Here is a 27,726-nt window from a genome sequence, read left to right as displayed (position 1 = left end):
TTTCCGATGATGTCAGCAGATTGTGCAGCTGTTAGTGACACACATGTATGTGACACACATGTATGTGACACACATGTACGTGACACACATGTACGTGACACACATGTACGTGACACACATGTACGTGACACACATGTACGTGACAGAAATGTACGTGACACACATGTACGTGACACACATGTACGTGACACACATGTACGTGACACACATGTATGTGACACATGTATGTGACACACATGTATGCGACACACGTCTGTGACACACATGTACGTGACACACATGTCTGTGACACACATGTACGTGACACACATGTACGTGACACACATGTACGTGACACACATGTACGTGACACACATGTATGTGACACATGTACGTGACACACATGTACGTGACACACATATATGTGACACACGTGTATGTGACACACGTGTACGTGACACACATGTACGTGAGACACATGTACGTGACACACATGTACGTGACACACATGTATGTGACACACATGTACGTGACACACATGTATGTGACACATGTACGTGACACACATGTACATGACACACATGTATGTGACACATGTACGTGACACACATATGTGACACACATGTATGTGACACATGTACGTGACACACATCTACGTGACACACATGTATGTGACACATGTACGTGACACACATGTATGTGACACATGTACGTGACACACATGTACGTGACACACATGTACGTGACACACATGTACGTGACACACATGTACATGACACACATGTATGTGACACACATGTATGTGACACACATGTACGTGACACACATGTATGTGACACACATGTACGTGACACACATGTACGTGACACACATGTACGTGACACACATGTACGTGACACACATGTACGTGACACACATGTATGTGACACACATGTACGTGACACACATGTATGTGACACACATGTACGTGACACACATGTACGTGACACACATGTACGTGACATGTATGTGACACACATGCACGTGATAAAAGGTTTGCTTTGTGATCCAGGCCTCTGCACATTTTCCACTTTCAGCCCACAGACAAGACAGTCAAGTGGATATGGACAACATGACAACACAAGTTTGGAGCATTGATTATTGGTCAGATTGATTAAAAACACATCAACAGTTGATGTTTCATGTTGTCCACTCTCAATATAACATGCAGGGTTTGATTCCCAGTAGGATGATGGAAGTGGGGAGATAGAGAGAGGGAAGAGGAAGAAGGCTTGAAGGGATGATTTTGTGGTTCAACCTGGGATTGATAGTCAGGGAATGGACTTCTAATAATGTCTAATGATCAGCAATGGCTAGTTAACACACACAGACACACACACACACACACACACACACACACACACGCACACGCACACACACACGGGTTGGGGGTTACCTGCCCTTTTGATGACTTCCACCATGTTGGAGGGGAAGTAGCCCACACGGTCATTTCCTGTACGGTTGTCATGAATGCAACCTTTCCATCGGCCATCTGAATGCTGCTCCAACACCTGCCAACACACACCATTATTAACAATAACCATAATCATAATCACACCATTATTAACAATAAACATAGTCACACCATTATTAACAATAACCATAATCATAATCACACCATTATTAACAATAAACATAGTCACACCATTATTAACAATAACCATAATCATAATCACACCATTATTAACAATAAACATAGTCACACCATTATTAACAATAACCATAATCATAATCACACCATTATTAACAATAAACATAGTCACACCATTATTAACAATAACCATAATCATAATCACACCATTATTAACAATAAACATAGTCACACCATTATTAACAATAACCTTAATAATAATCACACCATTATTAACAATGAACATAGTCACACCATTATTAACAATAAACATAGTCACACCATTAATAACAATAACCATAATCATAATCACACCATTATTAACAATAAACATAGTCACACCATTATTAACAATAAACATAGTCACACCATTATTAACAATAATCATAATCATAATCATAAACACACCAATATTAACAATAATCATAATCACACCATTATTAACAATAATCAGAATCATAGTCACACCATTAACAATAACCATAATAATAATCACACCATTATTAACAATAATCATAATCATAATCACACCATTATTAACAATAAACATAGTCACACCATTATTAACAATAATCATAATCATAATCATAATCACACCAATATTAACAATAATCATAATCATAATCACACCATTATTAACAATAAACATAGTCACCATTATTAACAATAATCATAATCATAATCACACCAATATTAACAATAATCATAATCATAATCACACCATTATTAACAGTAAACATAGTCACACCATTATTAACAATAATAATAATCATAATCATAATCATAATCACACCATTATTAACAATAATCCACATCATAGTCACACCATTATTAAAAATAACCATACTAATAATCACACCATTATTAACAATAAACATAGTCACACCATTATTAACAATAATCATAATCATAATCACACCAATATTAACAATACTCATAATCATAATCACACCATTATTAACAATAAACATAGTCACACAATTATTAACAATAATCATAATCATAGTCACACCATTATTAACAATAACCATAATAATAATCACACCATTATTAACAATAATCATAGATTTCATTTGTCCTGCACTTGACATTTCTCTCAAAGTGTTACAGAGTAAAAACATCAAAGAAGCATTCAAACATGAAAATAAAAAAACATATTAAAAGTGTTGTAAGTCAGGGGTGGCCGCACTTCTTCTGCAGGCCAGCTACTTGTCAATGTAGCAAGTGGAGGGCATCTACCTCATTCATATATATTTATTTTTCATTCATTTATTTATGAAAGAGAGGTGAACAAGTGAATGGTGTTTGATGATAATACAAGCATGTTTAACATTTCTTTCTTTCATGAAGACAAGAATATAAGTTGGTATGATTGTGATGACTTGCATTGATTGGAATCAGATAGTAGTGATGATAACCTCCACTTTTTCACATGGAGGAGACAAAAAGTATTGCTTTCTGTCCAAAACCACATGAAAGTTTGTCCAGCTTCCATACTCCTTTTTATACATTTTACATGGAGTAGGACTGTTGAACCTTAACTGAGTGTTGTTCAAAGGAAAGGCCAAGTAACACACTGGTAAACATGCTTTTTTTGCATTGTGTTGCTGCCATTAATCTCCAAGTTCATGATTGTGTGTGTAACATCTAAGTTCATGTTGATTGTGTGTGTAATATCTAAGTTTATGATTGTGTGTGTAACATCACATGATTGTGTGTGTAACATCTAAGATCATGATTGTGTGTATAACATCACATGATTGTGTGTAACATCACATGATTGTGTGTGTAACATCTAAGTTCATGATTGTGTGTGTAACATAACATGATTGTGTGTGTAACATCACATGATTGTGTGTGTAACATCACATGATTGTGTGTGTAACATCACATGATTGTGTGTGTAACATCTAAGTTCATGATTGTGTGTGTAACATCACATGATTGTGTGTGTAACATCACATGATTGTGTGTGTAACATCACATGATTATGTGTAACATCACATGATTGTGTGTGTATCATTTAAGTTAATGATTGTGTGTGTAACATCACATGATTGTGTGTGTAACATCTAAGATCATGATTGTGTGTATAACATCACATGATTGCGTGTAACATCACATGATTGTGTGTGTAACATCTACGTTCATGATTGTGTGTGTAACATCACATGATTGTGTGTGTAACATCACATGATTGTGTGTAACATCACATGATTGTGTGTGTAACATCACATGATTGTGTGTGTAACATCACATGATTGTGCGTGTAACATCACATGATTGTGTGTAACATCTAAGTTCATGATTGTGTGTTTAACATCACATGATTGTGTATGTAACATCACATGATTGTGTGTAAGATCACATGATTGTGTGTGTAGCATCACATGATTGTGTGTGTAACATCTAAGTTCATGATTGTGTGTGTAACATCACATGATTGTGTGTGTAACATCTAAGTTCATGATTGTGTGTGTAACATCACATGCTTGTGTGTAACATCTAAGTTCATGATTGTGTGTTTAACATCACATGATTGTGTATGTAACATCACATGATTGTGTGTGAAATCACATGATTGTGTGTGTAACATCACGATTGTGTGTAATGTCACATGATTGTGTGTGTAACATCACATGATTGTGTGTGTTACATCACATGATTGTGTGTGTAACATCTAAGTTCATGATTGTGTGTGTAACATCACATGATTGTGTGTGTAACATCACATGATTGTGTGTGTAACATCTAAGTTTATGATTGTGTGTGTAACATCACATGATTGTGTGTAACAGCACATGATTGTGTGTAACATCTAAGTTCATGATTGCATGTGTAACATATAAGTTCATGATTGCATGTGTAACATCTAAGTTCATGATTGTGTGTGTAACATCACATGATTGTGTGTGTAACATCACATGATTGTGTGTGTTACATCACATGATTGTGTGTGTAACATCACATGATTGTAACATCTAAGTTCATGATGGTGTGTAACATCTAAGTTCATGATGGTGTGTGTAACATCACATGATTGTGTGTGTAACATCTAAGTTCATGATTGTGTGTGTAACATCACATTATTGTGTGTGTAACATCACAAGATTGTGTGTGTAACATCACATGATTGTGTGTGTAACATCACATGATTGTGTGTGTAACATCACATGATTGTGTGTAACATCACATGATTGTGTGTGTAATATCACATGATTGTGTGTGTAACATCACATGATTGTGTGTGTAACATCACACGATTGTGTGTGTAACATCACATGATTGTGTGTGTAACATCACATGATTGTGTGTGTAACATCACATGATTGTGTGTGTAACATCACATGATTGTGTGTAACATCACATGATTGTGTGTGTAACATCACATGATTGTGTGTGTAACATCACATGATTGTGTGTGTAACATCACATGATTGTGTGTAACATCACATGATTGTGTGTAACATCACATGATTGTGTGTTTAACATCACATTCACGCCTCCAAACAAGTGCTTCTGCAGGGTGAAGAAGTGTGTTTACTGTGGAAAGGGGAGTGGGAGTGGGAGTGGGAGCTGGCTGTACCGTAATAATGTCCCCGGCTTTGATGTTGAGGCTGGTGAGGTCGTAGTTGTTGCAGTAATCCTTCAGCGCTCGGACCTGCATGGCGGCCGACGCGTCTGCAAGACACAAAGTCAGGCTGAGCAGCATCAGACGCTGGAAAGAAAGACGCCCACCGTGGATTCACCCTCGCATCATGGTGTCCACAGTGGATTCACCCTCGCATCAATGACATCCACAGTGGATTCACCCTCACATCAAAACAAGCATTAAGACATCCACAGTGGATTCACCCTCGCATCAAAGCAAGCATCATGGTGTCCACAGTGGATTCACCCTTGCATCATGGTATCCACAGTGGATTGACCCTCGCGTCAAAGCAAGCATCATGGTGTCCACAGTGGATTCACCCTCGCATCAATGCATGTATCATAGTGTCCACAGTGGATTCACCCTCGCATCATGGCGTCCACAGTGGATTCACCCTCGCATCAAAGCAAGCATCATGGTGTCCACAGTGGATTCACCCTCGCATCAATGCAAGTATCATAGTGTCCACAGTGGATTCACCCTCGCATCATGGTGTCCACAGTGGATTCACCCTCGCATCAATGACGTCCACAGTGGATTCACCCTCACATCAAAACAAGTATCATGACATCGACAGTGGATTGAGCCTCGCATCAAAGCAAGCATCACGGTGTCCACAGTGGATTCACCCTTGCATCATGGTGTCCACAGTGGATTAAACCTCGCATCAATGGTGTCCACAGTGGATTCACCCTCGCATCAAAGCAATCATCATAGTGTCCAAAGTGGATTGAGCCTCGCATCAATGCAAGTATCATAGTGTCCACAGTGGATTCACCCTCGCATCATGGTGTCCACAGTGGATTCACCCTCGCATCAATGACGTCCACAGTGGATTCACCCTCACATCAAAACAGGCATCATGATATCGACAGTGGATTGACCCTCGCATCAAAGCAAGCATCATGGTGTCCACAGTGGATTCACCCTTGCATCATGGTGTCCACAGTGGATTGACCCTCGCATCAATGGTGTCCACAGTGGATTCACCCTCGCATCAAAGCAATCATCATAGTGTCCAAAGTGGATTGAGCCTCGCATCAAAGCAAGCATCATGGTATCCACAGTGGATTCACCCTTGCATCATGGTGTCCACAGTGGATTCACCCTCGCATCAAAGCAAGCATCATGGTGTCTACAGTGGATTCACCCTCGCATCAAAGTAAGCATCATGGCGTCCACAATGGATTCACCCTCGCATCAAAACAAGTAGCATGACATCTACAGTGGATTCATTCACCCTTGCATCATGGTGTCCACAGTGAATTCACCCTCGCATCAAAGCAGGCATCATGGTGTCCACAGTGGATTCACCCTTGCATCAAAGCAAGCATCATGGTGTCCAAAGTGGATTCACCCTCGCATCAAAGCAAGCATCATGGTGTCCATAGTGGATTCATCCTTGCATCATGGTGTCCACAGTGGATTCACCCTCACATCAAAGCAAGCATCATGGCGTCCATAGTGGATTCATCCTCGCATCATGACGTCCACTGTGGATTCACTCTTGCATTAAAGCAAGCATTAACAGCGTCCACAGTGGATTCACCCTCACATCAAAGCAAGCATCAAGGTGTCCACAGTGGACACAGTACAGGCATTGGTGGTTCAGTGGTAGAATTCTCGCCTGCCACGAGGGAGACCAGGGTCCGATTCCCGGCCATTGCAGTCTGTTTCTTTTTTGGATCCTCAACCTCTCCCTGGCTCAGGCAGTCATCCCATCCTGCCTGAAGTCATCTACAATAATCCCGGTGCCGAAGAAGTCTCCCATCACCAGCCTGAATGATTACCGACCAGTGCCCCTCACTCCGGTAATCATGAAGTGCTTCGAGAGACTGGTTCCCCAGTACATCAAGGACCACACCTCTCCAAACTTCCACAGAGGATGCCATCACTGTTGCTCTCCACTCTGCTCTGAACCACCTGGAGCAGCAGCAGAGCTACGTCCGGATGCTCTCTGTGGATTATAGTTCTGCCTTCAATACAATAATCCCGGACAGACTGCAATAAACTGGACACTCTTGGCCTCCCCCCCTCTCACAAGCGCCTGGATAAGGGACTTCCTAACGGACTGACCCCAGAATGTAGGACTTGGGCCGATCTCTCAACCAACCGCACGCTGAGCCCCTTCCTCTACTGCCTCTATACCCATGACTGCAGTCCAGCCCACAGTGACAACCTTAACATCAAGTTAGCTGACGATACCACAGTGGTCGGGCTCATCTCCAGGGGTGACGAGGCTGCCTACAAGGAGGAGGTCCTGAAGCTGACGGCCTGGTCTTCGGAGAACAACCTCTCTCTCAACTCCAGCAAGACCAGAGAGAACATCGTCGACTTCAGGAGGAGCAGCACCGACCCTGCCCCCCTCTACATCAACGGCGTGTGAATAGGGTCCACTCCTTCAGGTACCTTGGAGTCCACATCTCTAACGACTTTTCCTGGACAGTCAACACCACATCAACCATCAAGGAAGGCTCAGCAGCGGCTACACTTCCTGAGGGTCCTCAGGAAGTACAACCTGAAGTCTGACCTGCTGCTGACCTTCTACCGCTCGTCCATCGAGAGCCTCCTGACATACTGTATTACAGTCTGGTACGGCAGCTGCACTGCAGCAGACAGGGAGAGGCTGCAAAGAGTGGTCAAGACGGCTCAGAAGATCATCGGCCGCCCTCTCCCCTCACTGATGGACATCTACACCTCAACAGAGCCAGTGCCATCATCAAGAACAGCACCGACCCTGGCTCTGACCTGTTCCACCTGCTGCCCTCTGGGAAGCGCTACAGGTGCATTAAAACCAAGACCAACAGGCTAAAGAAAAGCTTCTTCCCCAGGGCCATAATCACCCTGAACGGACTGCCCTATTGACCTTCATAACTGCCTTCTCTTCCGTGCAATAACCCATTCCACCAACCATCCGTTTTTTTTCATGTAAATATTCATGTATATATTCATTTCAACCAATGTTCTCTTCCACACCTTTTCTTGCACTTCTATATTTTTTTTTGTATTTTTTGTATTTTTATATACTCACACATTGTTTTCTTGCATGCACAAATCGCGCTGTATGGAATGGCCTCAATCTCATTACCTGCGTAATGACAATAAAGCTGATTCTGATTCTGGTTCACCCTCGCATCAAAGCCAGCATCATGGCATCCACAGTGGATTCATCCTCGCATCATGGCGTCCACAGTGAATTGACCCTTGCATCAAAGCAAGCATTAATGGCGTCCACAGTGGATTCACCCTTGCATCAAAGCAAGCATCATGATATCCACAGTGGATTCATCCTCACATCAAAGCAAGCATCAATGGCGTCCACAGTGGATTCACCTTTGCATCAAAGCAAGCATCATGGCATCCACAGTGGATTCACCCTCGCATCAAAGCAAGCATCATGGCATCCACAGTGGATTCATCCTCACATCATGGCGTCCAAAGTGGATTCATCCTCACATCAAAGCAAGCATCAATGGCGTCCACAGTAGATTCACCCTTGCATCAAAGCAAGCATCATGACGTCCACAGTGGATTCATCCTCACATCAAAGCACGCATCAATGGCGTCCACAGTGGATCACCCTTGCATCCAAGCAAGCATCATGGCGTCCACAGTGGATTCATCCCCACATCACATCAAAGCAAGCATCAATGGCGTCCACAGTGGATTCATCCTCACGTCAAAGCAAGCATCATGGCATCCACAGTGGGTTCACCCTTGCATCCAAGCAAGCATCATGGCGTCCACAGTGGATTCACCCTCACATCAAAGCAAGCATCAATGGCGTCCACAGTGGATTCACCCTTGCATCAAAGCAAGCATCATGGCGTTCACAGTGGATTCATCCTCACATCAAAGCAAGCATCAATGGCGTTCACAGTGGATTCACCCTTGCATCAAAGCAAGCATCATGGTGTCCACAATGGATTCATCCTCACATTAAAGCACACATCAATGGCGTCCACAGTGGATTCACCCTTGCATCAAAGTGGATTCACCCTTGCATCAAAGCAAGCATCATGGCGTCCACAGTGGGTTCACCCTTGCATCTAAGCAGGCATCATGGCGTCCATAGTGGATTCATCCTTACATCAAAGCAAGCATCAATGGCGTCCATAGTGAATTCACCCTTGCATCAAAGCGCAAGCATCATGGCTTCCACAGTGGATTCATCCTCACATCAAAGCAAGCATCAATGGCATCATTAGTGGATTCACCCTTGCATCAAAGCAAGCATCATGGCGTCCATAGTGGATATTTTAATCCTCGCATCATGGCGTCCAAAGTGGATTCATCTTCGCATCATGGCGTTCAAAGTGGATTCATCCTCGCATCATGGCGTCCAAAGTGGATTCACCCTCACACCAAAACAAGCATTGTGGCGTCCACAGTGAATTCACCCTTGCATCAAAGCAAGCATCATGGCGTTCGCAGTGGATTCATCCTCACATCAAAGCAAACATCAATGGCGTCCACAGTGGATTCACCCTTGCATCAAAGCAAGCATCATGGAGTCCACAGTGGATTCACCCTTGCATCAAAGCAAGCATCATGGCGTCCACAGTGGGTTCACCCTTGCATCCAAGCAGGCATCATGGTGTCCATAGTGGATTCATCCTTACATCAAAGCAAGCATCAATGGCGTCCATAGTGAATTCACCCTTGCATCAAAGCAAGCATCATGGCTTCCACAGTGGATTCATCCTCACATCAAAGCAAGCATCAATGGCGTCCACAGTGGATTCACCCTTGCATCAAAGCAAGCATCATGGCGTCCATAGTGGATTCATCCTCGCATCATGGCGTCCAGAGTGGATTCATCTTCGCATCATGGTGTCCAAAGTGGATTCATCCTCGCATCATGGCGTCCAAAGTGGATTCACCCTCACACCAAAACAAGCATTGTGGCATCCACAGTGAATTCACCCTTGCATCAAAGCAAGCATCATGGCGTTCGCAGTGGATTCATCCTCACATCAAAGCAAACATCAATGGTGTCCACAGTGGATTCACCCTTGCATCAAAGCAAGCATCATGGAGTCCACACTGGATTAATCCTCACATCAAAGCAAGCATCATGGCGTCCATAGTGGATTCATCCTCACATAAAAGCAAGCATCATAGCGTTCACAGTGGATTCATCCTCACATAAAAGCAAGCATCATAGCGTTCACAGTGGATTCATCCTCACATCAAAGCAAGCATCAATGGCGTCCACAGTGGATTCACCCTTGCATCCAAGCAAGCATCATGGCGTCCACAGTGGATTCTTCCTCACATCAAAGCAAGCATCAATGGCGTCCACAGTGGATTCACCCTTGTATCAAAGCAAGCATCATGGCGTCCATAGTGGATTCATCCTCGCATCATGGCGTCCAAAGTGGATTCATCCTCGCATCATGGCGTCCAAAGTGGATTCACCCTCACACCAAAACAAGCATTGTGGCTTCCACAGTGAATTCACCCTTGCATCAAAGCAAGCATCATGGTGTCCACAGTGAATTCACCCTCGCATCAAATAATAAGTGAAGCGACCCTAACAGTGAGACTCTCTGCATGTATCTTATTTTGAAAGGCAAGAAGAAGCGGGTGTGGTGTGAATTGTGAAGTGAATTATATTTATATAGCGCTTTTTCTCTAGTGACTCAAAGCGCTTTACATAGTGAAACCCAATATCTAAGTTACATTCAAACCAGTGTGGGTGGCACTGGAAGCAGGTGGGTAAAGTGTCTTGCCCAAGGACACAATGGCAGTGACTAGGTTGGCAGAGGCGGGAATCGAACCTGCAACCCTCAAGTTGCTGGCACGGCCACTCTACCAACCGAGCTAAACCGTGTGGTGTGCTCTCACCTCTCAGCAGCTGCTTGATCTCCCTGCTGGCCTGAGTGGTGGTGAACTGGTTGACGATGTCCAGGGCAGTTTGACTCAGAGTGTTCCTCACGCCCGCACTGATGCCACTCTGACGGCACAAAGGTGGCACAATGACTGCTTGGCTCACAGTAAAATCAAGCAGCATACATCCAATATACAAACCCCGTTTCCATATGAGTTGGGAAATTGTGTTAGATGTAAATATAAATGGAATACAATGATTTGCAAATCCTTTTTGACAAATATTCAGTTGAATATGCTACAAAGACAAGATATTTGATGTTCAAACTCATAAACTTTATTTTTTTGGGCAAATAATAATTAACTTAGAATTTCATGGCTGCAGCACGTGCCAAAGTAGTTGGGAAAGGGCATGTTCACCACTGTGTTACATCACCTTTTCTTTTAACAACACTCTATAAACGTTTGGGAACTGAGGAAACTAATTGTTGAAGCTTTGAAAGTGGAATTCTTTCCCATTCTTGTTTTATGTAGAGCTTCAGTCGTTCAACAGTCCGGGGTCTCCGCTGTCATATTTTACGCTTCATAATGCGCCACACATTTTCCATGGGAGACAGGTCTGGACTGCAGGCGAAGCCACGCTGTTGTAACACGTGGCTTGGCGTTGTCTTGCTGAAATAAGCAGGGGCGTCCATGATGAAGTTGCTTGGATGACATCATATGTTGCTCCAAAACCTGTATGTACCATTCAGCATTAATGGTGCCTTCACAGATGTGTAAGTTACCCGTGCCTTAGGCACCAATGCACCCCCATACCATCACAGATGCTGGCTTTCGAACTTTGCGGCAATAACAATCCGGATGGTTATTTTACTCTTTGTTCCGGAGGACACCACGTCCAAAGTTTCCAAATATAATTTGAAACGTGGACTCGTCAGACCACAGAACACTTTTCCACTTTGCATCAGTCCATCTTTGATGAGCTCAGGCCCAAAGAAGCTGGCGGCGTTCCTTGGTGTTGTGGATAAATGGGTTTTTCTTTTCATAGCAGTTTTAACTTGCACTTACAGATGTAGCAACCAACTGTAGTTACTGACAGTGGTTTTTTGAAGTTTTCCTGAACCTGTGTGGTGATATCCTTTACACACTGATGTCGGTTTTTGATGCAGTACCGCCTGAGGGAACAAAGATCCGTAATATCATTGCTTACGTGCAGTGATTTCTCCAGATTCTCTGAACATTTTGATGATTTTACGGGCCGTAGATGGTAAAATCCCTAAATTCCTTGCAATAGCTCGCTGAGAAATGTTGTTCTAAAACTGTTCGACAATTTGCTTACAAAGTGGTGACCCTCGCCCCATCCTTGTTTGTGAATTACTTAGCATTTCATGGAAGCTGCTTTTATACCCAATCATGGCACCCACCTGTTCCCAATTAGCCTGCACACCTGTGGGATGTTCCAAATAAGTGTTTGATGAGCATTCCTCAACGTTATCAGTATTTATTGCCACCTTTCCCAACTTCTTTGTCAAGTGTTGCTGGCATCAAATTCTAAAGTTAATGATTATTTGCACCAAAAAAAATGTTTATCAGTTTGAACATCAAATATGTTGTCTTTGTAGCATATTCAACTGAATATGGGCTGAAAAGGATTTGCAAATCATTGTATTCTGTTTATATTTACATCTAACACAATTTCCCAACTCATATGGAAACGGGGTTTGTATATACACATACATACATACATACATACATACTTACATATATATATATACATATATATATATATATATATATATATATATATATATATATATATATATATATATATATATATATATATATATACAGTATATGCATATATATACACACAAGTATATGTGTGGCATTTACACGTGACAACTTCACAACTTTTGGGGTCTGTATATTTTATTGATGACTAAACTCCAGATTGAGACATGGTTGAATTGTGGATGATTGATGAGGCTTTTGGTTTCTTTTGTGTATGGCTGCACCATGTTGGGCCCATTTGTAAGTGCGTTTGTCTGTGGCTTCATATCAGTATTTGCCTGTACTTATTTAACTGATATTTATATTTATATCATTTTAATGAGGGAAAAAAATAGCATAACAGAAATACAATATAGTATAGTATTTCTGTTAACCTTGAGTCAACAACTGTCAATATACAAACGTTTAAAAAGAATACTGCAGAGTTTGACACCCGTGTACTTAGCTAATAAAAAAGATACAATCCAAAGACGTAAATGTAGCAATATATTCTAAATATAAGCCCCGAAAGCAGCTTTTCAAGCAGTTACGTAACGTATATACGCTGCGCAGCTACGGACTTACCTCAAGCAGGAGGCGCACTACCTCCGTCTTCCCACAGAGGGCGGCCTGATGCAAAGCTGTACCAGACTCCGCCTGTCTGTTGATGTCGATACCGGCCTGGATCAGCAGCCTGCGCCGTGTGTGAGCCATGGTCAACCAGCACCTCAATGACTTCTGGATAGCATTGGGACTAAAAGAAAAGCTCACCTTATGACGTCCATGTGTCCATTCTTGGCGGCGAGATGGAGCGGTGACACTCCGTTGGGGTCGGAGGGTTTGGGTTCCAGCATGGCCGCACACATGTTGCTACTGAGCAGGAGCTGAACCACCTGACGACAACAATAAACACCATGACTTTTTCAACCACCTGACAACAACAATAAACACCATGACTTTTTCAAACACCTGACAACAACAATATATACCATGAGTTTTTGAACCCCCTGACAACAATAAATACCATGACTTTTTCAACCACCTGACAACAATAAATACCATGACTTTTTCAACCACCTGACAACAACAATAAACACCATGGGTTTTCCAACCACCTGACAACAACAATAAACCCCATGACTTTTCCAACCACCTGACAACAACAATAAACACCATGAGTTTTTCAACCACCTGACAACAACAATTAATACCATGACTTTTTCAAACCACCTGACAACAATAAACACCATGACTTTTTCAACCACCTGACAACAACAATAAATACCATGACTTTTTCAACCACCTGACAACAACAATAAACACCACCATGACTTTTTGAACCACCTGACAACAACAATAAATACCATGACTTTTTCAACCACCTGACAACAACAATAAACACCATGAGTTTTTCAACCACCTGACAACAACAATTAATACCATGACTTTTTCAAACCACCTGACAACAATAAACACCATGACTTTTTCAACCACCTGACAACAACAATAAATACCATGACTTTTTCAACCACCTGACAACAACAATAAATACCATGACTTTTTCAACCACCTGACAACAACAATAAACACCATGACTTTTTCAAACACCTGACAACAACAATATATACCATGAGTTTTTGAACCCCCTGACAACAATAAATACCATGACTTTTTCAACCACCTGACAACAATAAATACCATGACTTTTTCAACCACCTGACAACAACAATAAACACCATGAGTTTTCCAACCACCTGACAACAACAATAAACACCATGACTTTTCCAACCACCTGACAACAACAATAAACACCATGAGTTTCTCAACCACCTGACAACAACAATTAATACCATGACTTTTTCAAACCACCTGACAACAATAAACACCATGACTTTTTCAACCACCTGACAACAACAATAAATACCATGACTTTTTCAACCACCTGACAACAACAATAAACACCACCATGACTTTTTGAACCACCTGACAACAACAATAAATACCATGACTTTTTCAACCACCTGACAACAACAATAAACACCATGAGTTTTTCAACCACCTGACAACAATAAACACCACCATGACCTTTTTAACCACCTGACAACAACAATAAATACCAATACTTTTTCAACCACCTGACAACAACAATAAACACCACCATGAGTTTTTGAACCACCTGACAACAACAATTAATACCAGGAGTTTTTCAACCACCTGAAAACAATAAACACCACCGTGACTTTTTTAACCACCTGACAACAACAATAAATACCAGGAGTTTTTCAACCACCTGACAACAACAATAAACACCACCATGACTTTTTGAACCACCTGACAACAACAATAAACACCATGAGTTTTTCAACCACCTGACAACAATAAACACCACCATGACCTTTTTAACCACCTGACAACAACAATAAATACCAAGACTTTTTCAACCACCTGACAACAACAATAAACACCACCATGAGTTTTTGAACCACCTGACAACAACAATAAATACCAGGAGTTTTTCAACCACCTGAAAACAATAAACACCACCATGACTTTTTTAACCACCTGACAACAACAATAAATACCAGGAGTTTTTCAACCACCTGACAACAACAATAAACACCATGAGTTTTTCAACCACCTGAAAACAATAAACACCACCATGACCTTTTTAACCACCTAACAACAACAATAAATGCCAAGACTTTTTCAACCACCTGACTACAACAATAAACACCACCATGAGTTTTTGAACCACCTGACAACAACAATAAATACCAGGAGTTTATCAACCACCTGAAAACAATAAACACCACCATGACTTTTTTAACCACCTGACAACAACAATAAATACCAGGAGTTTTTCAACCACCTGACAACAACAATAAATACCATGACTTTTTGAACCACCTGACAACAACAATAAACACCATGACTTTTTGAACCACCTGACAACAACAATAAACACCATGAGTTTTTGAACCACCTGACAACAACAATAAATACCATGACTTTTTCAACCACCTGACAACAACAATAAATACCATGACTTTTTCAACCACCTAACAACAACAATAAATACCATGACTTTTTCAACCACCTGACAACAACAATAAACACCACCATGAGTTTTTGAACCACCTGACAACAACAATAAATACCAGGAGATTTTCAACAACCTGAAAACAATAAACACCACCATGACTTTTTGAACCACCTGACAACAACAATAAACACCATGAGTTTTTCAACCACCTGACAACAACAATAAATACCATGACTTTTTCAACCACCTGACAACAACAATAAATACCATGACTTTTTCAACCACCTAACAACAACAATAAATACCATGACTTTTTCAACCACCTGACAACAACAATAAACACCACCATGAGTTTTTGAACCACCTGACAACAACAATAAATACCAGGAGATTTTCAACAACCTGAAAACAATAAACACCACCATGACTTTTTGAACCACCTGACAACAACAATAAACACCATGAGTTTTTCAACCACCTGACAACACCAATAAATACCATGACTTTTTCAACCACCCGACAACAACAATAAATACCATGACTTTTTCAACCACCTGACAACAACATGAAATACCAGGAGTTTTTCAACCACCTGACAACAATAATAAATACTGTGATCTTTTCAACCACCTGACAACAACATGAAACACCATGAGTTTTTCAACCACCTGACAACAACAATAAACACCATGACTTTTTCAACCACCTGACAACAACAATAAATACCATGACTTTTTCAACCACCTGACAACAACATGAAATACCAGGAGTTTTTCAACCACCTGACAACAATAATAAATACTGTGATCTTTTCAACCACCTGACAACAACATGAAATACTAGGAGTTTTTCAACCACCTGACAACAACAATAAATACTGTGAGTTTTTCAACCTCCTGACAACAACATGAAATACCAGGAGTTTTTCAACCACCTGACAACAACAATAAATACTGTGAGTTTTTCAACCTCCTGACAACAACATGAAATACCAGGAGTTTTTCAACCACCTGACAACAACATGAAATACCAAGAGTTTTTCAACCACCTGACAACAACAATAAATACCATGAGTTCGACCGACTTGAGAGGAATAATGTTGACAGTTAATGCCAAAACTGCCTTGAATAAACCAATAGAATTGTGGTTATTGTGCAGGTTTTTTTTTTAAATCAAGCCTGAAATGTTTACTATTAGCTTTCATTATGATGCAGTGTTGGTATACTCCACTGCAAACTACAAATCCCGTTTCCATATGAGTTGGGAAATTGTGTTAAATGTAAATCTAAACGGAATACAATGATTTGCAAATCATTGTATTCCGTTTATATTTACATCTCTATCATTCATTAATTTTTTTGGCATCTTAAGTATCGCTATCAAGTACTAAACAGGCCCACGTCTGCTCCTACAGTCACTATGCGGGCCCACATCCACACCCGGAATACGATGATTTGCAAATCATTATATTCCGTTTATATTTACATCCAACACAATTTTCCCAACTTATATGGAAACATGACAATAAAGCTATTACTTAGTACTAGGGACATGTCGATCAATAGGCCACCCATCAATATTGGACCATTTTTGTAAAAAAAAGGACGTGATCGCCATTGCAGACGTATGCCGTTTAACGCCGATCCCCTCTGGCTGACACTATTTATTTTTAGGCATCCTGCTGAGAAGTGGCTAGCAGTGTGGAGAAACTACCCTCAGGTAATGATATTCACCTCCACTACACCAAATTCAATTCATTTTTGTTGGCATATAAAGTATCACTACCACGTAGTAATATCACTGGAGGATGAGGTTGAACATGTTACACACCCAGAAGGAGTCAGGAGCAGGCTTGCTAATAGCTAAGCTAACTGCTACGCTTGCTTGGAACGACACAATATGTGCTTTAAAACTTCAAGAAGTGTCGACGGAAGCACGTTATAGCTAATATTAGCATTGAAATATCAAGTAGATTTATAAAAGAGGATATCACAACAACCACTGTTGCTCAATAAACTGGTGGTGTTGATACCAAGGGTAGTATCAGGATATGATTGAAAACTGAGTGATTAGGAGTCTCCTTTCGGATATTTTAGCCTTCATATTGCACCACACATGTTCAATGTCTGGACTACAGGCAGGCCAGTCCAGTACCTGGACTCTTTTACTGTGAAGCTACGCTGTTGCAACACCTGGCTTGGCATTGTCTTGCTGAAATAAGCAGGGGCGTCCATGATAACGTTGCTTGGATGACAACATATGTTGCTCCAAAAGCTGTAGGTACTTTTCAGCATTAATGGTGCCTTCACAGATGTGTAAATTACTCATGCCTTGGCCACTAATGCACCCCCATACCATCACAGATGCTGGCTTTTCAACTTTGCGTCGATAACAGTCTGGATGGTTCGCTTCCCCTTTAGTCCGGATGACACGATGTCGAATATTTCCAAAAACTATTTGAAATGTGGACTCGTCAGACCACAGAACACTTTCTCACTTTGCATCAGTCCATCTTGAGCTCGGGCTCAGCTGAGTGTTTCTGGGTGTTGTTGATAAATGGCTTTGGCTTTGCATTGTAGAGTTTTAACTTGCAGTTACAGATGTAACCAACTGTAGTTACTGACAGTGGTTTTCTGAAGTGTTCCTAAGCCCGTGTGGTGATATCCTTTACACACGGATGTGGCTTTTTGATGCAGTAAAGCCTGAGGGATGGAAGGTGCGTAATATCATGGCTTACGTGCAGTGATTTTTCCACATTCTCTCAACCTTTTTAATGGTGAAATCCCTCAATTCCTTGCAATAGCTGCTTGAGAAATGTTGTTCTTAAACAATTTGCTCAGGCATATGTTGACAAAGTGGTGACCCTCGCCCCGTCCTTGTTTGTGAATGAGTGAGCATTTCACGGAAGCTGCTTTTATAGCCAATCATGGCACCCACCTGTTCCCAATTAGCTTGTTCACCTGTGGGATGTTCCAAATAAGTCTTTGATGAGCAGTCCTCAACTTTCTCACTCTTTTTTGCCACTCGTGCCAGCGTTTTTGAATTATGTTGCAGGCATCAAATTCCAAATGAGCTAATATTTGCAAAAAATAGCAAGGTTTCTCAGCGTGGAGATGAAATATCTTGTCTTTGCAGTCTATTCAATTGAATATAAGTTGAAAAGGATTTGTTGTATTCTGTTTTTATTTAGCATTTACACAAGGTGACAACTCCACTGACGTTGGGGCGTGCACATGAGTGAAAGATATTACTGGCAGTGGCTCAGGCAAGATGGAGGACTAACATGCACGCTGCATTACTCACTGTGACACGGCCAAATTCACAAGCCAGGTCGAGTGGAGTTTTCCCCGCTGAGTCGGAGATACACGTGTTGGACTGGTGCTGCAGCAACATCTCCGACTGCGGGCAAACGCTGTGTGTCACTGCTGAGGAAAGAAAGCCCCGCCCACTCCCACAAAGAGCGAGGGTCTCACCCCGTCGTAGTGTCCATGCTGGGCCGACAGGTGGAGTGGGATCTGGCCTTCGTCCGACTGGCCGTTGACGGACGAGCCTGCCTTCAGCAGCATTTTCATAGGCTCTGTCTTCCCCTGCCAGGCGGCGTAATGCAGAGGCCGCATGGCTATGCAGCCAGAGGGGAGGGGGGACACATTAGTACGTGACACACACAGCCAAACATCATCTCCATTTATTATTTTCCTGCATTTAAAACACTTCCTGATCAGGGAAGTCCCCAACCTTTTTTGCACCAGGGAGCGATTTAATGTCGGCATTATTCTCACGTGTGGCGGATAAATGTAGCAAAAATGAACACATGAAAAAAGTCACCATAACACAGAATGAGCGGGCCCACATCTGCTCCTACAGTTACTAAGCGGGCCCACATCTGCTCCTACAGTTACTAAGCCGGCCCACATCTGCTCCTACAGTTACTAAGCGGGCCCACATCTGCTCCTACAGTTACTAAGCGGACCCACATCCGCTCCTACAGTTACTAAGCGGGCCCACATCCGCTTCTACAGTTACTAAGCAGGCCCACATCCGCTCCTACAGTTACTAAGCGGGCCCACATCTTCTCCTACAGTTACTAAGCGGGCCCATGTCTCCTACAGTTACTAAGCGGGCCCACATCCGCTCCTACAGTTACTAAACAGGCCCACATCCTCTCCTACAGTTACTAAGCGGGCCCACATCCGCTGCTACAGTTACCAAGCGGGCCCACATCCGCTGCTACAGTTACGGTATAGCTCGGTTGGTAGAGTGGCCGTGCCAGCAACTTGAGGGTTGCAGGTTCGATTCCCGCTTCTGCCATCCTAGTCACTGCCGTTGTGTCCTTGGGCAAGACACTTTACCCACGTTGCTCCCAGTGCCACCCACACTGGTTTAAATGTAACTTAGATATTGGGTTTCACTATGTAAAAGCGCTTTGAGTCACTAGAGAAAAGCGCTATATAAACATAATTCACTAATTCACTAAGCGGGCCCATATCCGCTCCTACAGTTACTAAGCGGGCCCACATCCGCTCCTACAGTTACTAATCGGGCCCACATCTGCTGCTACCGTTACTAAACAGGCCCACATCTGCTCCTACAGTTTCTAAGCGGGCCCACATCCGCTGCTACAGTTACTAAGCGGGCGCACATCCGCTCCTACAGTTACTAAGCGGGCCCACATCCGCTCTTACAGTTACTAAGCGGGCCCACATCTGCTCCTACAGTTACTAAGCAGGCCCACATCCGCTCCTACAGTTACTAGGCGGGCCCACATCCGCTCTTACAGTTACTAAGCGGGCCCACATCCGCTCCTACAGTTACTAAGCGGGCCCACATCTGCTCCTATAGTTACTAAACAGGCCCACATCTGCTCCTACAGTTTCTAAGCGGGCCCACATAAATAAATGATAAATGGGTTGTACTTGTATAGCGTACAACCCATTGCAAGATAAGAAATAACAAAAGTGCGACAAATTGGACTTTTGTCGCACTTTTGTGTGATGTGGGCCCGCTTAGTAACTGTAGCAGCGTGCCCACATCCGCTGCTATAGTTACTAAGCGGGCGCACATCCGCTCCTACAGTTACTAAACAGGCCCACATCTGCTCCTACAGTTACTAAACAGGCCAACATCTGCTCCTACAGTTAGTAAGCGGGCCCACATCTGCTCCTACAGTTACTAAGCAGGCCCACATCTGCTCCTACAGTTACTAAGCGGGCCCACATCCGCTCCTACAGTTACTACGTGGGCCCACATCCGCTCCTACAGTTACTAAGCGGGCCCACACCCGCCTCTACAGTTACTAAGCGGGCCCACATCCGCTCCTACAGTTACTAAGCGGGCCCACATCCGCTGCTACAGTTACTAAGCGGGCGCACATCTGCTCCTACAGTTACTAAGCGGGCCCACATCTGCTCCTACAGTTACTAAGCGGGCCCACATCCGCTCTTACAGTCACTAAGCGGGCCCACATCTGCTCATACAGTTACTAAGCGGGCCCACATCTGCTCATACAGTTACTAAACAGGCCCACATCTGCTCATACAGTTAATAAGCGGGCCCACATCTGCTCCTACAGTTACTAAACAGGCCCACATCTGCTCCTACAGTTACTAAGCGGGCCCACGTCGGCTCCTACAGTTACTAAGCAGGCCCACGTCTGCTCCTATAGTTACTAAGCGGGCCCACATCCGGTCCTACAGTTACTAGGCGGGCCCACATCCGCTCTTACAGTTACTAAGCGGGCCCGCATCCGCTCCTACAGTTACTAAGCGGGCCCACATCTGCTCCTATAGTTACTAAACAGGCCCACATCTGCTCCTACAGTTTCTAAGCGGGCCCACATAAATAAATGATAAATGGGTTGTACTTGTATAGCGTACAACCCATTGCAAGATAAGAAATAACAAAAGTGCGACAAATTGGACTTATGTCGCACTTTTGTGTGATGTGGGCCCGCTTAGTAACTGTAGCAGCGTGCCCACATCCGCTGCTACAGTTACTAAGCGGGCCCACATCTGCTCCTATAGTTACTAAACAGGCCCACATCTGCTCCTACAGTTTCTAAGCGGGCCCACATAAATAAATGATAAATGGGTTGTACTTGTATAGCGTACAACCCATTGCAAGATAAGAAATAACAAAAGTGCGACAAATTGGACTTTTGTCGCACTTTTGTGTGACGTGGGCCCGCTTAGTAACTGTAGCAGCGTGCCCACATCCGCTGCTACAGTTACTAAGCGGGCGCACATCCGCTCCTACAGTTACTAAACAGGCCCACATCTGCTCCTACAGTTACTAAACAGGCCCACATCTGCTCCTACAGTTAGTAAGCGGGCCCACATCTGCTCCTACAGTTACTAAGCAGGCCCACATCTGCTCCTACAGTTACTACGCGGGCCCACATCCACTCCTACAGTTACTACGCGGGCCCACATCCGCTCCTACAGTTACTAAGCGGGCCCACATCCGCTTCTACAGTTACTAAGCGGGCCCACATCCGCTCCTACAGTTACTAAGCCGGCCCACATCCGCTGCTACAGTTACTAAGCGGGCGCACATCTGCTCCTACAGTTACTAAGCGGGCCCACATCCGCTGCTACAGTTACTAAGCGGGCCCACATCCGCTCTTACAGTTACTAAGCGGGCCCACATCTGCTCATACAGTTACTAAGCAGGCCCACATCTGCTCATACAGTTACTAAACAGGCCCACATCTGCTCATACAGTTACTAAGCGGGCCCACATCTGCTCCTACAGTTACTAAACAGGCCCACATCTGCTCCTACAGTTACTAAGCGGGCCCACGTCTGCTCCTACAGTTACTAAGCAGGCCCACGTCTGCTCCTATAGTTACTAAGCGGGCCCACGTCTGCTCCTACAGTTACTAAGCGGGCCCACGTCTGCTCCTACAGTTACTAAACAGGCCCACGTCTGCTCCTAGAGTTACTAAGTGGGCCCACATCTGCTCCTACAGTTACTAAGCGGGCCCACATCTCCTACAGTTACTAAGCGGGCCCGCATCCGCTCCTACAGTTACTACGCGGGCCCACATCCGCTCCTACAGTTACTAAGCGGGCCCACATCCGCTCCTACAGTTACTAAGCGGGCCTACATCTGCTCCTACAGTTACTAAGCGGGCCCACATCTGCTCCTACAGTTACTAAGCAGGCCCACATCCGCTCCTACAGTTACTAAGCAGGCCCACATCTGATCCTACAGTTACTAAATAGGCCCACATCTGCTCCTACAGTTACTAAACAGGCCCACATCTGCTCCTACAGTTAGTAAGCGGGCCCACATCCGCTCCTACAGTTACTAAGCGGGCCAACATCTGGTCCTACAGTTACTAAGCGGGCCCACATCTGCTCCTTCAGTTACTAAACAGGCCCACATCCGCTCCTACGGTTACTAAGCGGGCCCACATCTGGTTCTACAGTTACTAAGCGGGCCCACATCCGCTCTTACAGTTACTAAGCGGGCCGACATCTTCTCCCACAGTTACTAAGCTGGCCCACATCCGCTCCTACAGTTACTAAGCGGGCCTACATTTGCTCCTACGGTTATTAAGTGGGCCCACATCTTCTCCTACAGTTACTAAGCGGGCCCACATCTCCTACAGTTACTAAGCGGGCCCACATCTGCTCCTGCAGTTACTAAGCGGGCCCACATCTCCTACAGTTACGAAGCAGGCCCACATCCGCTCCTACAGTTACTAAACAGGCCCACATCTGCTCCTACAGTTACTAAGCGGGCCCACATCCGCTCCTACAGTTACTAAGCGGGCCCACATCTGCTCCTACAGTTACTAAGCGGGCCCACATCTGCTCCTACAGTTACTAAGCGGGCCCACATCTGCTCCTACAGTTACTAAACGGGCCCACATCTGATTCTACAGTTACTAAGCGGGCCCACATCTGCTCTTACAGTTACTAAGCGGGCCGACATCTTCTTCCACAGTTACTAAGCTGGCCCACATCCGCTCCTACAGTCACTAAGCGGGCCTACATTTGCTCCTACAGTTACTAAGCGGGCCCACATCTCCTACAGTTACTAAGCAGGCCCACATCCGCTCCTACAGTTACTAAACAGGCCCACATCTGCTCCTACAGTTACTAAGCGGGCCCACATCCGCTCCTACAGTTACTAAGCGGGCCCACATCTGCTCCTACAGTTACTAAGCGGGCCCACATCTGCTCCTACAGTTACTAAGCGGGCCCACATCTGCTCCTAGAGTTACTAAGCGGGCCCACATCTGCTCCTACAGTTACTAAGCGGGCCCACATCTGGTCCTACAGTTACTAAGCGGGCCCACATCCGCTCTTACAGTTACTAAGCGGGCCGACATCTTCTCCCACAGTTACTAAGCTGGCCCACATCCGCTCCTACAGTTACTAAGCGGGCCCACATTTGCTCCTACAGTTATTAAGTGGGCCCACATCTTCTCCTACAGTTACTAAGCGGGCCCACATCCGCTCCTACAGTTACTAAACGGGCCCACCTCTGCTCTTACAGTTACTAAGCGGGCCCACATCTGCTCCTACAGTTACTAAACCGGCCCACATCTGCTCCTACAGTTAGTAAGCGGGCCCACATCCGCTCCTACAGTTACTAAACAGGCCCACATCTGTTCCTACAGTTACTAAACAGGCCCACATCTGCTCCTACATTTACCAAACAGGCCCACATCTGCTCCTACAGTTACTAAACGGGCCCACATCTGCTCCTACAGTTACTAAGCGGGCCCACATCCGCTCCTACAGTTACTAAGTGGGCCCACATCCGCTCCTACAGTTACTAAGTAGGCCCACATCCGCTCCTACAGTTACTAAGCAGGCCCACATCCGCTCTTACAGTTACTAAGCGGGCCAACATCCGCTGCTACAGTTACTAAGCGGGCGCACATCCGCTGCTACAGTTACTAAGCGGGCGCACATCCGCTCCTACAGTTACTAAACAGGCCCACATCCGCTCCTACAGTTACTAAACAGGTCCACATCTGTTCCTACAGTTACTAAACAGGCCCACATCTGCTCCTACAGTTACTAAGTGGGCCCACATCCGCTCCTACAGTTACTAAGCGGGCCCACATCCACTCCTACAGTTACTAAGCGGGCCTACTTCCGCTCCTACAGTTACTAAACAGGCCCACATCTGCTCCTACAGTTACTATACAGGCCTACATCTGCTCCTACAGTTACTAAGCAGGCCCACATCTGCTCCTACAGTTACTAAGCAGGCCCACATCCGCTCCTACAGTTACTAAGTGGGCCCACATCTGCTCCTACAGTTACTAAACAGGCCCACATCTCCTACAGTTACTAAGCGGGCCCACATCTGCTCCTACAGTTACTAAGCGGGCCCACATCCGCTCCTACAGTTACTAAGTGGGCCCACATCTGCTCCTACAGTTACTAAACAGGCCCACATCTCCTACAGTTACTAAGCGGGCCCACATCTGCTCCTACAGTTACTAAGCGGGCCCACATATATATATATATATATATATATATATATATATATATATATATATATATATATATATATATATATATATATATATATATATATATATATATATATATACTGTATATATATATATATATATATATATATATATATATATATATATATATATATATATATATTAGTGTAGGCCTACTACACTACTGTATGTGATGTGTTAATATGTCTCCTTTAAAAGTGGGGCAGAGTTGATGCTAACTGACTTCCGTCTCAGAGTGCTGGATACAACCCCACACATTCAGCACTACTGCCAGCGTTGGGCACGACAGTAGACGGCGTTTTCTAAATTCAAATGTTCAACGATGGCCCCCAGAAGCCAGTTGGCAGAGCCCATTGGCTCTTTTCCCGTCCATTTTTTGTCCCCTCAGGCAAGAATGAGGAGGGATGCCCAGCCGCCTCCTGCTGGCACTGTGTGTAACGTTTAGCTGCTGCCTGCTAATGAACACAGTGTGACACATCAATGTCATATATTTTGGTATTTCACTAATGCTAACTGTAAGCATGCTATTGTTCGCCTGTTAAATGTTCACATTAACATGCTAGCTTTTTTGCAACTTTTGCGGGTGTACACCTCAGCTTCAAACATTTTGTTACTTGACAAATAATACATGTTAGGATGCTAGCATTTTTTTCAGCTAATTTTGTAGGTATTCAGGGCATTCATATTTTAATACTTAATGCGGTTAGCATTTTAGCATGCTAACATTACATGGTAGATTTGTTAGCGTTGTTAACAGGTATACAAATCAATGTCATATATTTTGGTATTTCACTAATGCTAACTGTAAGCATGCTATTGTTAGCACAACCATACCATTTTCATATTAACATGCTAGCTTTTTTTTTCAACTTTTGTGGGTGTACACCTTAGAGTCAAATATTTTGTTACTTGAAAATAAATACGTGTTACCACGCTAACATTTTTTTTAGCTAATTATGTAGGTATTCAGCTCAACTTTTGTGGGTGTACGCCTTAGCGTCAAATATTTTGTTACTTGAAAATAAATACGTGTTAGCACGCTAACATTTTTTTTAGCTAATTATGTAGGTATTCAGCTCTACTTTTGTGGGTGTACGCCTTAGCGTCAAATATTTTGTTACTTGAAAATAAATACGTGTTAGCACGCTAACATTTTTTTAGCTAATTTTGTAGGTATTCAGCTCAGTCATATTTTAATACCCGACGCATGTTGCAGTTAGCATTTTAGCATGCTAATGTTAACATGGTAGCTTGATTAGCGAATTATAAAGGTATACACATCAATGTCATATACTTTAGTATTTTACTAATGCTAACTGTACGCGTGCTATTGTTATCCTCTTAGCACAACCTTACCATTTTCATATTAACAAACTAGCTTTCTTGCAACTTTTGTGGGTGTACACCTTAGCATCAAATATTTTGTTACTTGACGATTAATACGTGTTAGCACGCTAACATTTTTTTTAGCTAATTTTTTAGGTATTCAGCTCAGTCATATTTTGATACCAGGTGCATGTTGCAGTTAGCATTTTAGCATGCTAACATTACATGGTAGCTTTGTTAGCGTTGTTAACAGGTATACACATCAATGTCATATATTTCGGTATTTCACTAATGCTAACTGTAAGCATGCTATTTTTAGCTTGTTAGCACAACCTTACAATTTTCATATTAACATGCTAGCTTTTTTTCAACTTTTGAAGGTGTACACCTTAGCGTCAAATATTTTGTTACTTGAAATTAAATACGTGTTAGCGCGCTAACATTTTTTTTAGCTAATTTTGTAGGTATTCAGCTCAACTTTTGTGGGTGTACGCCTTAGCGTCAAATATTTGTTACCTGAAAATAAATACGTGTTAGCACGCTAACATTTTTTTAGCTAATTTTGTAGGTATTCAGCTCAGTCATATTTTAATACCAGACGCATGTTGCAGTTAGCATTTTAGCATGCTAACGTTAAGATGGTAGCTTTGTTAGTTAATTATATGGTATACACATCAATGTCATATACTTTAGTATTTCACTAATGCTAACTGTAAGCATGCTATTGGTTAGCCTGTTAGCACAATCATTTCATTTTCACATTAACATGCTAGCTTTTTTCAACTTTTGCGGGTATATACCTCAGCGTCAAATATTTTGTTACTTGACAAAAAACACGTGTTAGCACGCTAGCATTTTTCTAAGCTAATTTAGTAGGTATTCATCTCAGTCATTTTGATACCAGGTGCATGTTGCAGTTAGCATTTTAGCATGCTAACATTACACTGTAGCTTTGTTAG

General features: G+C 43.1%; 1 pseudogene; it reads right to left on the bottom strand.

The window, feature by feature from the left end:
* Positions 1 to 27,726, bottom strand: part of LOC133538912 (caskin-2-like) — a 140,521-nt pseudogene that overhangs the window by 67,758 nt on the left and 45,037 nt on the right.

Source organism: Nerophis ophidion, linkage group LG20 (genome assembly GCF_033978795.1).
Source record: "Nerophis ophidion isolate RoL-2023_Sa linkage group LG20, RoL_Noph_v1.0, whole genome shotgun sequence".
NCBI lineage: Eukaryota > Metazoa > Chordata > Actinopteri > Syngnathiformes > Syngnathidae > Nerophis > Nerophis ophidion.
This window is presented reverse-complemented; position numbering and strand designations above follow the sequence as displayed.